This window comes from Bos taurus, chromosome 7 (assembly GCF_002263795.3).
Source record: "Bos taurus isolate L1 Dominette 01449 registration number 42190680 breed Hereford chromosome 7, ARS-UCD2.0, whole genome shotgun sequence".
Classification (NCBI taxonomy): domain Eukaryota; kingdom Metazoa; phylum Chordata; class Mammalia; order Artiodactyla; family Bovidae; genus Bos; species Bos taurus.
The window spans coordinates 80142891-80155857 of record NC_037334.1 but is presented as its reverse complement, the minus strand read 5'-3'; the positions used below and the strand labels follow the sequence as shown (position 1 = coordinate 80155857).

At 43.6% G+C, this 12967-nt stretch overlaps 1 protein-coding gene across 3 annotated transcripts in view; it reads right to left on the bottom strand.

The window, feature by feature from the left end:
- Positions 1-12967, bottom strand: part of TENM2 (teneurin transmembrane protein 2) — a 762206-nt gene that overhangs the window by 146464 nt on the left and 602775 nt on the right. The gene's annotated exons all lie outside the window — the stretch shown is intronic.

Genomic DNA, 12967 nt, shown 5'->3' with positions numbered 1-12967 from the left:
AGGGACTCGGCCTCCTCTCCCTCAAGGTCTTAGCTTGTGCCTTTTTACCTCACAGCATAACATTTTAATGTCTCCTACAAGACAGGACTTTATAACACTGCAACCATTTGCCTTTACTGCTCAGAAAATATTTTAAGGTTGCATTACTTAGAGTAACCAAACCTCACTGGTGATGGATGTGGAAATTTACATGTCAAGGTAAAGCTGTCCCAGGAAGCTGGGATCACTGAGAGGCACTGAAGTGACCTTTTGGTTCCACAGGTATTTAATTCAACCTGGAATTTCACTCCAGCTTCTGCCAAAACCTGAGTGAGGCTGAAGGCTGAAACTCCAGTGGTTGAACTCCCTGTCGACCAGTGCATCTGACCTCTTGAGCTTCCCTGAATCTGCATTCAAGAGCAAATTTAACATGAAGGCCAGTTCAGTCACGTAGGCCTGAATTTGCCAGCAGATAAATCTTGAGGGTCACCTGCGCTAACATTTTACACACTGTTGTTGTCGTTCAGCCGCTAAGTCTTTGAGACCCCATGGATTGCAGCATGCCAGGCTTCCTTGTCCATCACCAACTCCTGGAGCTTACGCAAACTCCCGTCCATCGAGTCAGTGATGCCATCCGACATCTCATCCTCTGTCACCCACTTCTCCTCCTGCCCTCAATCTTTCCCAGCATCAGGACAATTTGGGCTTTACCAGGTATTGCAACACTGAGGATGCCAGTGGCTACCCTATTTTGACTTTCTAGAATGTCACCCTGAGGCTATGAAGACAGAGGTGTCCCCAACAGGGTGCCCCCTAAACTCCCTCAAATGCATATGTGCATATATGTTTGAAAAATACAAACGACAATTTGTATGATACTTTGAGGCATAATGAATGGAGATAAAGAGCAGCCCTGGCTGACTTTGAAAGCTTCCATTCTGAACAGCCACATGGAAAGCACAAGTACATTTCTCCCAAGGCAGCAAAAAAGCCATTTCTTCATATACTCAGCTGGAGTCGGGTATATAAAGAAATCATTCTCTTAATTTACATACTTGAAACATATTCAACATTGATTTTGATCTGCAGAATGAGCTAAAACACTATGGTTGATTCAGGAGGCACAATCAATTGTGGTTCAGACTAGATCGAGGAGGGGTTTCCACTGCTTTTCTGTAAGATCTTTAGAAGTTTTCATCCCTGGAAAAGGCAAGTTTCCTTTGACTTTAATGAAGAGTCTCCTGATTTGCAGGATCAGATGGGAAGCTGGTGGGTATGACAGCCTTTGTAGTTCCAATGTCAGTAAGTCTAGTTATCCCCCCAACACATGCATTTGAAAATGGCCAGGTGTTTCTTGGGTTTTGCATCTGCCTCTGAAGGATGTTCACGGCATGCTCACATGCAGAGTGTGAATGACTGTCATAGAGTATCATGCTGGGAACTGTTCCCAGGAATCAGTAGCATGATCTGAGACAATTTGGAAGGAAGAGCAAGGCAATCTAGAAAATGTAGGATACTTGTGCTCTGCTGTCCTGGGGTAAAGATCAATAGGTTTACATTGCTGTACTGGAGTCTTCTCTCTGGGTCACGCCTGTAAAGCCCAAGGAATTCCCCTGAGTAGAGCAGGACAGACAGCACATATGCCCAAGAAGCCAAGGGGAAGGGGCTGAGTAGGGAGACTGTATAGAAAGCCCTTGAACCCAACCAGTGTTAGAGAAGTGATAACAGTGACAGAGCTCCAATCACTGCTGGTCAGTGTGACTTTCTTGGCTGTTCTCCCCAAGGCAAGAAGATCTTTGTTCCTGTCCCTTGTCCGTGTTTTACATGGCCATTCCCACTAATCCACTGGGGCCAACGAGAGGGCATGCATGGCAGCTCTGTAAGAGAAAGACTTCTCTACCATTAGTAATTCTATCAGATTGAGGAAGAGAAAGGGACTGAGGGGCCCCAAGCAACATGAATTATTCAGGCACTGCTAGTTAAAACAGGTATCCAGATTCCTGAAGACACCTGCTGCGAAAGTCTAGGTCTTGAGCTTTTGCAAAAGAAGCATTTCAGAGCATGGCATTAGACCAATGACCGATGCAGGGGCGTGTTGTAATGGGGGCAGATGTACCATGCTGGGCCTGCTGGGAAGTCAGATGGGCACACACACATGCATGCACACACAGACGTGGACACACTCACACGCACGACAGAAATTAGTTCCTGGCTTGGTTGGCCTATATTGTTGACATTTGGGGCTGAGCTGTCAACTGGAGCAGATGCAAAGAAAATAAGCCAAGAAGGCAGCAGAGGAGGCAGTATTGGAAACCCGGTCCATGCTTCTCAAACGCTATGTTTGCCAACTGTATAGACTCTGGATTGAAACCAATGAGTTAACCCAGCTGCCTGTGTCCAGTTCTTTCTGAGGCTGCTCACTGTGCATTTGGGGGCAAGGGCCTCCTGTCAGCCTCACGGGTTTGTTGTGAGGTTGACTGAGGCAACACAAAGTCTTTTGAGCTCCTTGGAGAAAATTCACCATGTAAGTGCAAAGTATCACCATTGTATCATGGTAACCAGACTCCTATCAGCTTACACCAGGCAACAGGAGAGTTGGGGTATCAAAAAAAAGTAGCCGAAGCTGTCCCAGTCTCATGGGCAAATGAGGTTTCCTTCTTCACTACTCACCTTGCACTGGAGGTGTCAGGGGCCCCAGATGGGGCCTCATTTGGCCTCCAGCCTTGTCTGAATGGCCTGTAAAGCATTTTTATAAATTTTGAACTGCTTGCCAATATTTAAACTTTGGGGGGGTATGCCTGCCCCTTTGGATCTCTGGCTTCTATTGAAGAACTGGAAAAATTCGGCAAAACCACACTTCTATTTCTACATGGCGGCAGTCGGCTAGTGGTGGGTTGCGTCTGTCCTCCACAGACGGGGCCTCTGCTTTCCAGATCATTCCCGTTCCCTACCATCTTACACCCTATTTAATGCACTTACTTACGCTGGTCTTGCTTCATTTACATAGGGGTGTTTGAGTTCATAACTTCTTTTGCAGATTCTGACCTCCCTTCCCTTCCCATAGCCAACAAAGATGCGGAATGCGTGGTGCGTTCATTCTCCAAATCTAGGCTAAGTCCCCCATCAGGGGAGAGGCCCGTCTAGCAGCTCCTGCCAGGGGGAACCAGGGAGAGAACTTGGTTTCTCCTGCCCCCTCCTCTAGCCAGTAATTCCACCTGAAAACTCCACAGTTCTTTTACTTAAGAGATGTCCAAGCAGTAATCCAACTAAATTAGATTATAAGCATCTGAAGGTTTTCCTAATAAATAAAAATATAGATACAGCGAGGAGATGATGAGATTTAATTAATGAGTGTTATTTAACGGAACAAGCCGTGCCATACACAGAGGATTAAAAGATAAAAAAGGATAGGAGGGAAAATCAAATTTTAATGAGTTGCCATCTTCATTTGATTTAACTAAATGTCTTCCGTTGTTGGAAATATTAACACTTATGATGGAGTCATTTGTGTGTATCCACACAGTTTGATACCTGACTGCTTCCTTTTATGTAATTACATTGTGTTACAAATGAATTTAAGCTACCATTTGAAGTAGACCGGCTTCTATGCTTACATTGATCTCCTCAGGAAGCTGTGAGCAAGGGATGGGGTTGAAAAGTCAACCAAAAACTATTGACAGAAACACCAGGAGAGGTGTCCCAAGTTAGAAAACAGCCAAGTCTCATGCAGTCGAAAAGGCAGGGGAGGTCTAGAGCCCCTGTGCAAGTCACCTCTCTTTCCTGCTGTCCCAGGGCTCACACGGAGGAGGGGAGGGGGTGTGTGCTGCAGCCAGCACACAGTAGGTGCTTCATAAATGTTTTGTGATGAATGAATGAATGTAGTCGCCATTACTCAGCTAGAACCAGAGAGAGGAAGAGCAGACCCCAGACATGGCATGCAATGATACAGGTGTCTCTCGTTTGTAACACCCACGTTTCTACAGCTGGCAGTCAGGTCCATCCTGGGCCATTTCTATCTCCCTCCCTGCTTTACATGAGCTCCCAGGCTTCTCCTTTCTTAAAGGAACAGAATCCCGGTATTCCAAAGAGCTCCTTCTGCAAAAGTGAAGTCAGAGGAGGGGCCCAGACATCGAGCTTGACACACAAGGCCTAGTGCCCTGGCCTCTCCTTTCCATGCTTGCTCGTGTCCTATGCCTACTGCTTTCTTAACTGCTCCCTCCACGAAGATCCAGTGGGGAAATGACAGCCTAGGCACAGAGATGTGCTGTTCATGGTTATTAGGTCAGCATTGATAGAATTTCAAGCACTGTGTAAAGGGCTTCACCTATAAGTGAAGTCCCCACAACAGTAGGACATGGCTATTATTAATTCACAATTTACAGAAGGGAAAAACCAAGGCTTACCGAAGATACAGAAATTGCCAAAGTCACCCAATGTGCAGAGGATTTGAAGCTAGGCCTGTTTGATTCTTACATTTAATCCTTTTGCTACACACTTCCCAGGTGGCACAAGTGGTAAAGAACCCACCTGCCAATGCAGGAGACATAGGAGACATGGGTTCGATCCCTGGGTCAGGAAGATCCCCTGGAAGAGGGCATGGCAACCCACTCCAATATGCTTGCCTGGAGAATCCCAAGGACAGAGAAGCCTGGCGGGCTGTGGTCCACGGGGTCACAGAGAGTCTACCACCACAGAAGTGACAGCACAGCACACACGTTTCCTGACGCCAGCCCCACCCTGCGGATGCACGACAGCTAGAGCACGAAAGCACTGGCGATAAGTGTTCATACGTGGCAGACAGGGAAGACGGCACAGTCTATAGACAGAACATGGGCGCCATTGAGAGTCTGGAGTGGGTGTTGATGCGTATTTTGTATTTTGAGCTATTTAATTCTGGGTAGACTGTTTTCGGCACTAGGCTTTCCTATGATATGATAACATTTCCTGTATCAGACCCCCAGAGAGTAGGTCTGTAAGTGAACAGATACACATCTTTCTTGGCTCCATTAAATGAAAATAAAAAGTTAAATCGGTTCATATTCAAAGTATGGGGAGAAGTTGATAGCAGCAGGCTTTGGGGACCCAACTTGACTTGCCTGCATTCCCTGGATTAATAGAAAAAAGCAAGTCTCTCTCACTGCCTCCAACATCTTCAATCTCTCTCCTTATTCACAGGAGTTGCTATCACCAGCAACATCTGGGCTTACTGGGCTCACACACACCTCATGTAGAGAAACAATCCCACAGCCTATTGCCAGGATGCTCTCTTGCAAAGCGAAGCCACCACTTGTAAGTTTTGTGTCACTAGACAGAGTGTGTCTTGGGTGGAGTAGTGTGACCAGTGATTGACAGCTTGCTAACCTACTGGAATCAAATCAGATACAAATGTTTCCTCTGTGTTTGTGAGGTGATTGTTTTATGATCTTTGGGGGTCCCACCCGTAGATGCTGTCTTTAAATGAGACAGGCTGTCTGGCAAGCCCTCTTGAAGTTAAAGCATAATTTAAAAAATAAAGAAATGCAATTCACACTTATCAGAGCCCATCACTCTGCCTACCACTTTAGACAGATGACGCTGCTGGGCCAGGCTCTAACCAACTTCATTGCTAATTTGACCAGGTGCTGCTGTGGCTGAACTTGGAATTTGTGGACCAGGATCCTCCGCAATTTTAATTCCTCCTGGACAGTGATTGTATGTGGCTTTCTGTCTCTAGAACATTCGTTAACCCTTTCTTTCTCTGAGGTCTGGCAGGACGTAGTTTTTGTGATGTACAGTTAGCCGTGTGATGCTGGGGGGCGTGAAGGATTAGAACACATGATCTCAAAGAGCTGTGCCAGAAACTGCTGGAAATCTGCAGTCCAGGGGATATGGAAGCAGTTCTCCTGGTGCATGATTATGAGGAAGGTGGGAGGCCACAAGGGGATCTCTGATTGGCAGCTGAGCAGGCTGAAAATGGAAGCCACCCTTAAGATCTGGTTGTGTAGATGTCAGAGGTCCTGAGGATAAACTGGGATTCACAGCTATCTGGCCTGTTTAAAGAACATGTGACTGTTGTTGGGACAGCAACTGATACAACCACTATGGAACACAGTATGGAGATTCCTTAAAAATCTAGGAATAAAACTACCATACAATCCAGCAATCCCACTACTGGGCAAATACTCTGAGGAAACCAGAACTGAAAAAGACACATGTACCCTGATGTTCACTGCAGCACTGTTTACAACAGCTAGGACATGGAAGCAATCTAGATGTCCACTGGCAGATGAATGGATAAGGAAGTTGTGGTACATATACACAATGGAATATTACTCAGCTATAAAAAAGGAACACATTTGAGTCAGTTTTAATGAGGTGAATGAACCTAGAGCCTATTACATTACACAGAGTGAAGAAAGTTCAGAAAGAGAAAGACAAATACTGTGTATTAACACACATATATGGAGTCTATACAACACTCCTATGTACAGAGCAGCAAAGGAGACAGAGACGTAAAGAATAGACTTTTGGATTCAGTGGGAGGAGAGGGTGGGATGATTTGAGAGAATAGCATTGGAACATAAATATTACCATACGTTAAATAGACAGTCAGGGCAAGTTTGATGTATGAAGCAGGGCACCCAAAGCTGGTGCTCTGTGACAACCCAGAGGGATAGGGTGGGGAGGGAGGTGGGAGGGCGGTTCGGGATGGAAGGACACATGTGTACCTATGGCCAATTCACCTTGATGTATGGCAAAAATCATCATAATATTAAGTAACTATCCTCCAATTAAAACAAATAAAATATAGAAAAAAAAAAGATAAAGAAGGTGTGAGCATGTCCCAGCGCACCTGGGTCTGCAGAAGGTGTCCAAGGATGAACGCAGGTGATGAAACAGAAAGGATCCCATGGTCTGTTCTATAGCCCAGTCCTGGATTAAAACCTTGAGATACAGGGGCAATGGGCAAAGAAAGAAGCGCTGTTCTCTCAAAGGAACGTGTTAGCAGCTGATAAGTTTCCCCAGGGTGGGAGACCGTGGCACCCTCTCCTGGGTGTAAACACAGTGGGCTTCAGTAGACTGGTTGCTGTGGCTGCTGGCTGGCACACCCCTGGCAGCAGGGGAAGTACTGTAGGGCTCCCCCTAACTAAATTTTGTAGGCAGTGAGGAGACTTGAGCTAGAGGAATCTGAATGGGCTAAAGATGAGCATGTGAGACACATTCAAGAAACATTTGGGGTGAGAGTGGGGAGTGAGTTTTGCAGTTGGGATGAACCATGATGGAGAAGTGATGTGAATGATTCCTTATTTGTGAGACAGACTTGTAGGGCCTGGGGCAGTGTGGGGTCTGCCAGGCTTGGAAAGGAACACATGAAGGGCGAGACTGTGACCCTGTTCTATTTCATGCACGTCTCATGTCACCTACTGGTCTCATGTTGACTCTTATCCCAGCTTGCTTGGAAAAGTATATAAACCTCTCTTGAATTATTCTTCACACTCGACACTTGCTGACCAAGGGGAGTCAACCACATCTTCAACTATCTGGGCACAGAAAGAGGGTACTGTCACCATAGACCACAGAAAAAGGTCTTTTATGGAGAATCCTGCAGTGAAAGCTATGGGAAAACATTGAGTAGGCTTCTGAAGAATCTTAATCATCGAAAAAACAGTGGCTGGTAGCTTTTAATTACTTTGCAGACTGCTGAAGCCTATCACTAAGGACCAAGCAGGCCTTCTCCCCTTACTGATTACAACGAGAATATGTTTTTAAAAACAAACACTTTACTTAAAACCAGGGATATTTTTTTAATTAGAGGAAAGATTAACTAAATGCATTTTCTCTTGTAATTTAATCCATTCTAATTATCACAAGAATGTTTATGATAAAATATTCAACTTTCTCCTTACCACTGATTCGTGAGGTTTCTTTCTTTATTACTCATGAAGGGAAAGGCTCAGAGATGGTCAATGGTATGATGGCCTCTGCGGGTCTGATTATAATGATACACAGAAATGCACAGTGGAAAGGATGGAGGAAGAGAGCAATAATCCCTGATTTTGACTGGAGGGTTTTCAAAATGATGGTACCATATTTTTCAAAAGTAATAAAGGTAAGTCTTTTAATACGAGTTTGTGAAACAGAGTGCTAGAAAAGAAGTGGGTTAGTGTAAAAGTGAACCCCATAAGGCAGGCAACTTGGGAGAAAATGCAGAATTTGTTTCTTCCATAAACATCTGGGATACCCTGTATGACTCCTGATAAGCCAGGAGATGAACCAAGGAATTGCAAAGAATCTCCATATCCGACCCCTGGGTTATGCTTCAAGGAGTCAAGCAATTGCAGCCTGGGAGTTAACTGGGCTGAAAAGAGACAGACAACCAGTGAGAACCTTGAGTCTCTGAGAAAAGCATGCGTGCTACTCAACTGAGTCAGAGTTGAGGCTCCTGGATTATTACGTGAACAGAGCCAAGCAAACAGAATCTTGGAACCCAAGAGTCACGAGGAATGAGAATGAGTACGAAAAGGTGAGAACCAGGACAAAGTGTCCTAAGACACACTGACCTGGCAGCATCCTCAAACGTGAGAAATATCAGATTTCTTCTTAAAGGAGAACAGATCCCTACCAAAGGCCTCAAGAATATGTCTGTGGTCCCTAGTAGGAGAAATGCTAGCTGAAAGAATTGAAGTTTTATCCTCTTCAAATAATAACAGAACTCCAAACTAATATTTCGGGGAAAAGTTGGTTGTTTTTTTTTTTTTCCCCCCTTTTGAACTATACTTATGGGAATAAAGGAAACCCAGCATTAAAAATAAATTCTCACAGATCTCTTGGCTATCCCAGGATATGTCCAAGATATCTAAGTTGGAGAAACTGGTTGAAAACAGCAAACTCCAATTTCACAATCAGGCTATATTAACACAGGATATTCAGATATTTGATTTCATGTTTGAATAACTGGACTGTTTGGTAAAATAAGCAGGTTCAACTCCAGGTAAGAGAGGCAGCTTGTCTGTTAAAACCAGATGTCAGCAAGTTACAGAACAGATCTTTGTTTGGGAAATGGATAGTGGGTAGCTGCTATGTCCAACATGCTGCTAACTGCTTGAGGGACTGGAGGCAGATGCGTGAGAGGGAGATTGAAGGTGGCAGAAATGTCTTAAAGGGGATTCTGTTAATCCTCCCTTGTGCTCACTGGTACTAGATAAGGATGGTGATGATGGCGAATGATGATGATGTTAGCTCATATTTACTTGGCTTGTACATTATGACAGGGGCTGTGCCAACTACTTTACAAGTAACCCAGTGAGGAAGGTCATATTCATTATTCTCCTTTTATAAACAAAGAAACTGGGGCATACAGAGGTTGGGAAATTTGCTAGGATTTGATCTCAGGTTGACTTGAACCAAAAGACTCTGTCTTAAGCACTTCATCATCACGCTTGCATTGCCCCCAAACCAAGTGAAGTGACTATAGTCAGATGGACCTCTACTAACACTACCTTGTTTTTATTAAGAGACACAAATGTATCCAAAGAAAGAAACACAGATGACCAACAGGCACATGAAAAGATGCTCAACATCACTAAATATTAGAGAAATGCAAAGCAAAACTGCTGTGATGTACCACTTCACACCATTCAGAACGGCCATCATGAAAAAGTCTACAAGAAACCAAGTAACAAATGTTGGAGAGGTGGGGAGGAAAGGGAACTCTCCTACACTGTTGGCGGGAATATAAGACGGTGCAGCTAGTATGGAAAACAGTATGGAGATTCCTTGAAAACTAAAAACGGAATTACGGTATCATCCAGCAATTCTACTCCTGAGCATATATTCAGACAAAACTGTAATTCAAAAAGATCCGTGCGGAGTACTCTTTCTACCCCCTTCTGATGCCTATGTCAGAAGCTTTCTCTATCTCCTTTATACTTTAATAAAACTTTATTACACACACACACACACAAAAAAAAAACCAAAAAGATCCGTGCATCCCTATGTTCACAGGAGCACAGCTGTTCCAAGATATGGAAGCAACCTAAATGTCCATGGACAGATGGATGGATAAAGAAGATGTGGTACAAAACACAACAGAATACTACTCATCCATGAAAAGAATGAGATAATGCCATCTGCAGCAAAATGGACACAACTAGAGATGAACATATTTAGTAACTAAGAAAGAGAAAGACAAATAATGTATGCTATCACGTATACGCGGGAATCTAAAATATCACACAAACGAACCTATCTATGAAACAGAAACAAGAAATCAGACTGGGGGTTGCAAAGGGGTCAGAGGTTGGGGGAAGGGAATGGAGTGGGAGGCTGAGGTTAGGTGACTTAAGGTATTCATTTATATAGAATGGAGAAATCACAAGGTCCTACTGCATAGCACAGAGAACTATAGTCAATACCCTATGATAAACCAGAATGGAAAAGAATATTTTAAAAAGGAATATATACATATATATGTGTGTGTATATAACTGAATCACTTTGCTGCACAGCAGAAATTAACATAACTCTGTAAATCAACTATACTTCAGTAAAAAAAAAAATTTTAAGAAACATAAATATAAAGCATGTAAGGAAGTTTTTGAATGCCCAGAAGGATTCTCTAGGTAAACCAGATATAAATTGGGACTGAGATGAGCAGATAATCAGACAGACTAATAAAAAGCAGCACTGACTTCAACAATTCACCCATGTGTCACCACTGAAACACTCTGCTGTATCTATCCCTTTAATGTAAAGTATGTATTATGGGAATCTACCTGGAGACCCTCCCTGACCTTAGAGAAGAGGAAGATTTGATTGTGCTGAAATGGACCATTCCATTTCATGCACATACATTTGCATCAAAAGTAATAAATTTCTGGAGATGGACAGGTCCTTAGAGATCACCTCATCCAAGTGTGTTCTAAATCCAGTCAATCACATATTGAATTTGTGATATTTGCAATATCTGCACTGTTATTTACTTAATATTTTTTTACAAATTTGCTCAGGCCTAATATCACTACCTGCTTCTGCCACATCCCTAAGCAATAATGCCCCTATAATCGTGAGTTTGATGAGCTAGTTATGGTTTTCCTAATACTTCTTTTTTAACAGCCATGCATAACCAGTCAATAAAATATACTCACACACCAACAGAAAGCAGCTCGTGTTTTTGGACAGTGATGTAGTCGACCCACTCACTGGTCTCAGGAAGAAACTGAGGCCAGAAGGTTGGGTGACTTCTCAAGGGCACCCAGAACGTTCGTGGCACAGCCAAGCCTAGAACACAGATCTCCTCTGTCAATTTATTCTTCATGACACCATGATGAATCAGAGAGCAAGTGGTGAGTAAATGTCCATCATGAACATCTTACGGAATTCATCGCTCTGGGGCCCTCTCTGTGTTCCCTTTCCCTTTAATATGAAGTCTTGAGTGCACGCTGTGAACCCAAGAAGCACAGACTTGGAAGAAATGCTGATTCTCTGTAAAAGTTGAAGTGAACAAGTGCTCATTACACACACTCAGGGAGTGCAGCTCAGGTTTTCTATAGCTCTGACTCTTTGATGTTTTCCTTTCTTTAGAATCTGGCATCTGTCATGCTAACGCTTACTCTGTTCTGACAGTTCAGAACTGTTTTTAGTTCTTTGCTCTTATGAAGGCAGTAACTCCCTGTATCATGCTATCTCCTTGTTGGGCCTGGCCTTGTCCCTGTGGGCCACACAACAGCACATCAAGGGACCCTCTGACATCTGAAGGGGATGGTACAAGGAATGCTCCAACTTACTGTCTCCTCACAGATCTAAAATTCCAAGACTTGTTTGCCTCTTTTCTTTTTTGATGGGACCTCCTTTTCTTCTGGGGCATATATTACTAAATCACATAGGAAGTAATACAAAAGAAAATTTACATTTAAACTAAGGACGGTTGAGCTATAAAACTAGTGGGAGCTTTGTGACTACCTTCCCCCAAAAGCTCCTCTTCAACATCTAGGCCAAGAAAGTAAACACTTTCAGCAACACATCTTACTACTTATAAGGCAGTTTTCTTTTCCTTTTTTTCCATTTTATTCCACTTTTTGCAGTGAGCTGAAAATGGGTTCCCATAACCACTACCACCAGGCCCTTGTTCTGAGTTTGGGTAGGAAACCTGGGCAGACTGCCTGAACAGACTCAAAGATAACTTCTGGGCATGTGGTGATTCCTGATCTTCAGTGAAAAGGCTCACATTCTGGCCAACGTGTAGGGGGGAAAAAATAGCAGAGGAACATCCTCTCCTCTCTGCTATTCATAGTCTTAAATGGTAAATAATCATCACTTTTAGGTTTTCACTTCAAAAAAGATGGGAGATCCTAGGATAGGTTCCAAGAAGGACTCCAGGAGGAATAGGTTAATGAGCGAATCAGAGAATTAGCTGCTTCCACAGATCCTGTAGGAAGGACGCACCACAGTGGCAAATTTTATCTCAACTTGATATCTCATTGTAGAGTCATGAAAGCTCAAATGTTGAAGGATAATAGCTACAAGAAAAAAAAAAGTTTCTACAACTAGAGTGAAGCTGGAATGAGATGCAGAAGCAGCTGTACTGGTCTGAAGCTGGTTCATTTCGACAGTCGTCTCCTTCCTGACCGTTCCCTGTAGCGCCGAAGTTCTCTGCCTCCTGGACTGTGACCCTGTCTATTCCTGGTGACAATCACTTAATCAGCATATCAGATTTTCGCACGGCTGGTTCTACCTTGGGTAAAGATTCATTTTCCTTATTAACATCGCAAGAACCTAGTTCTTTCCCCAACCAATTAAAGAGGAAAAATAGAAGGGCCCCAGTGCGATCGAGGGAAAAGAAAACTGATGTGACTCGTGTTCCAGGGGCAGGTTATTCAGCCCCACAAGGTTCTGGGAATCCAGTCCTCATGATTCCGAAATGCAGTTGGAGGTCAGGACCACATAGACAAAATAAACAGGCTAGAATAACCATTATAGACATTGCTTGCTACCCAGATATCAAGGAGTTC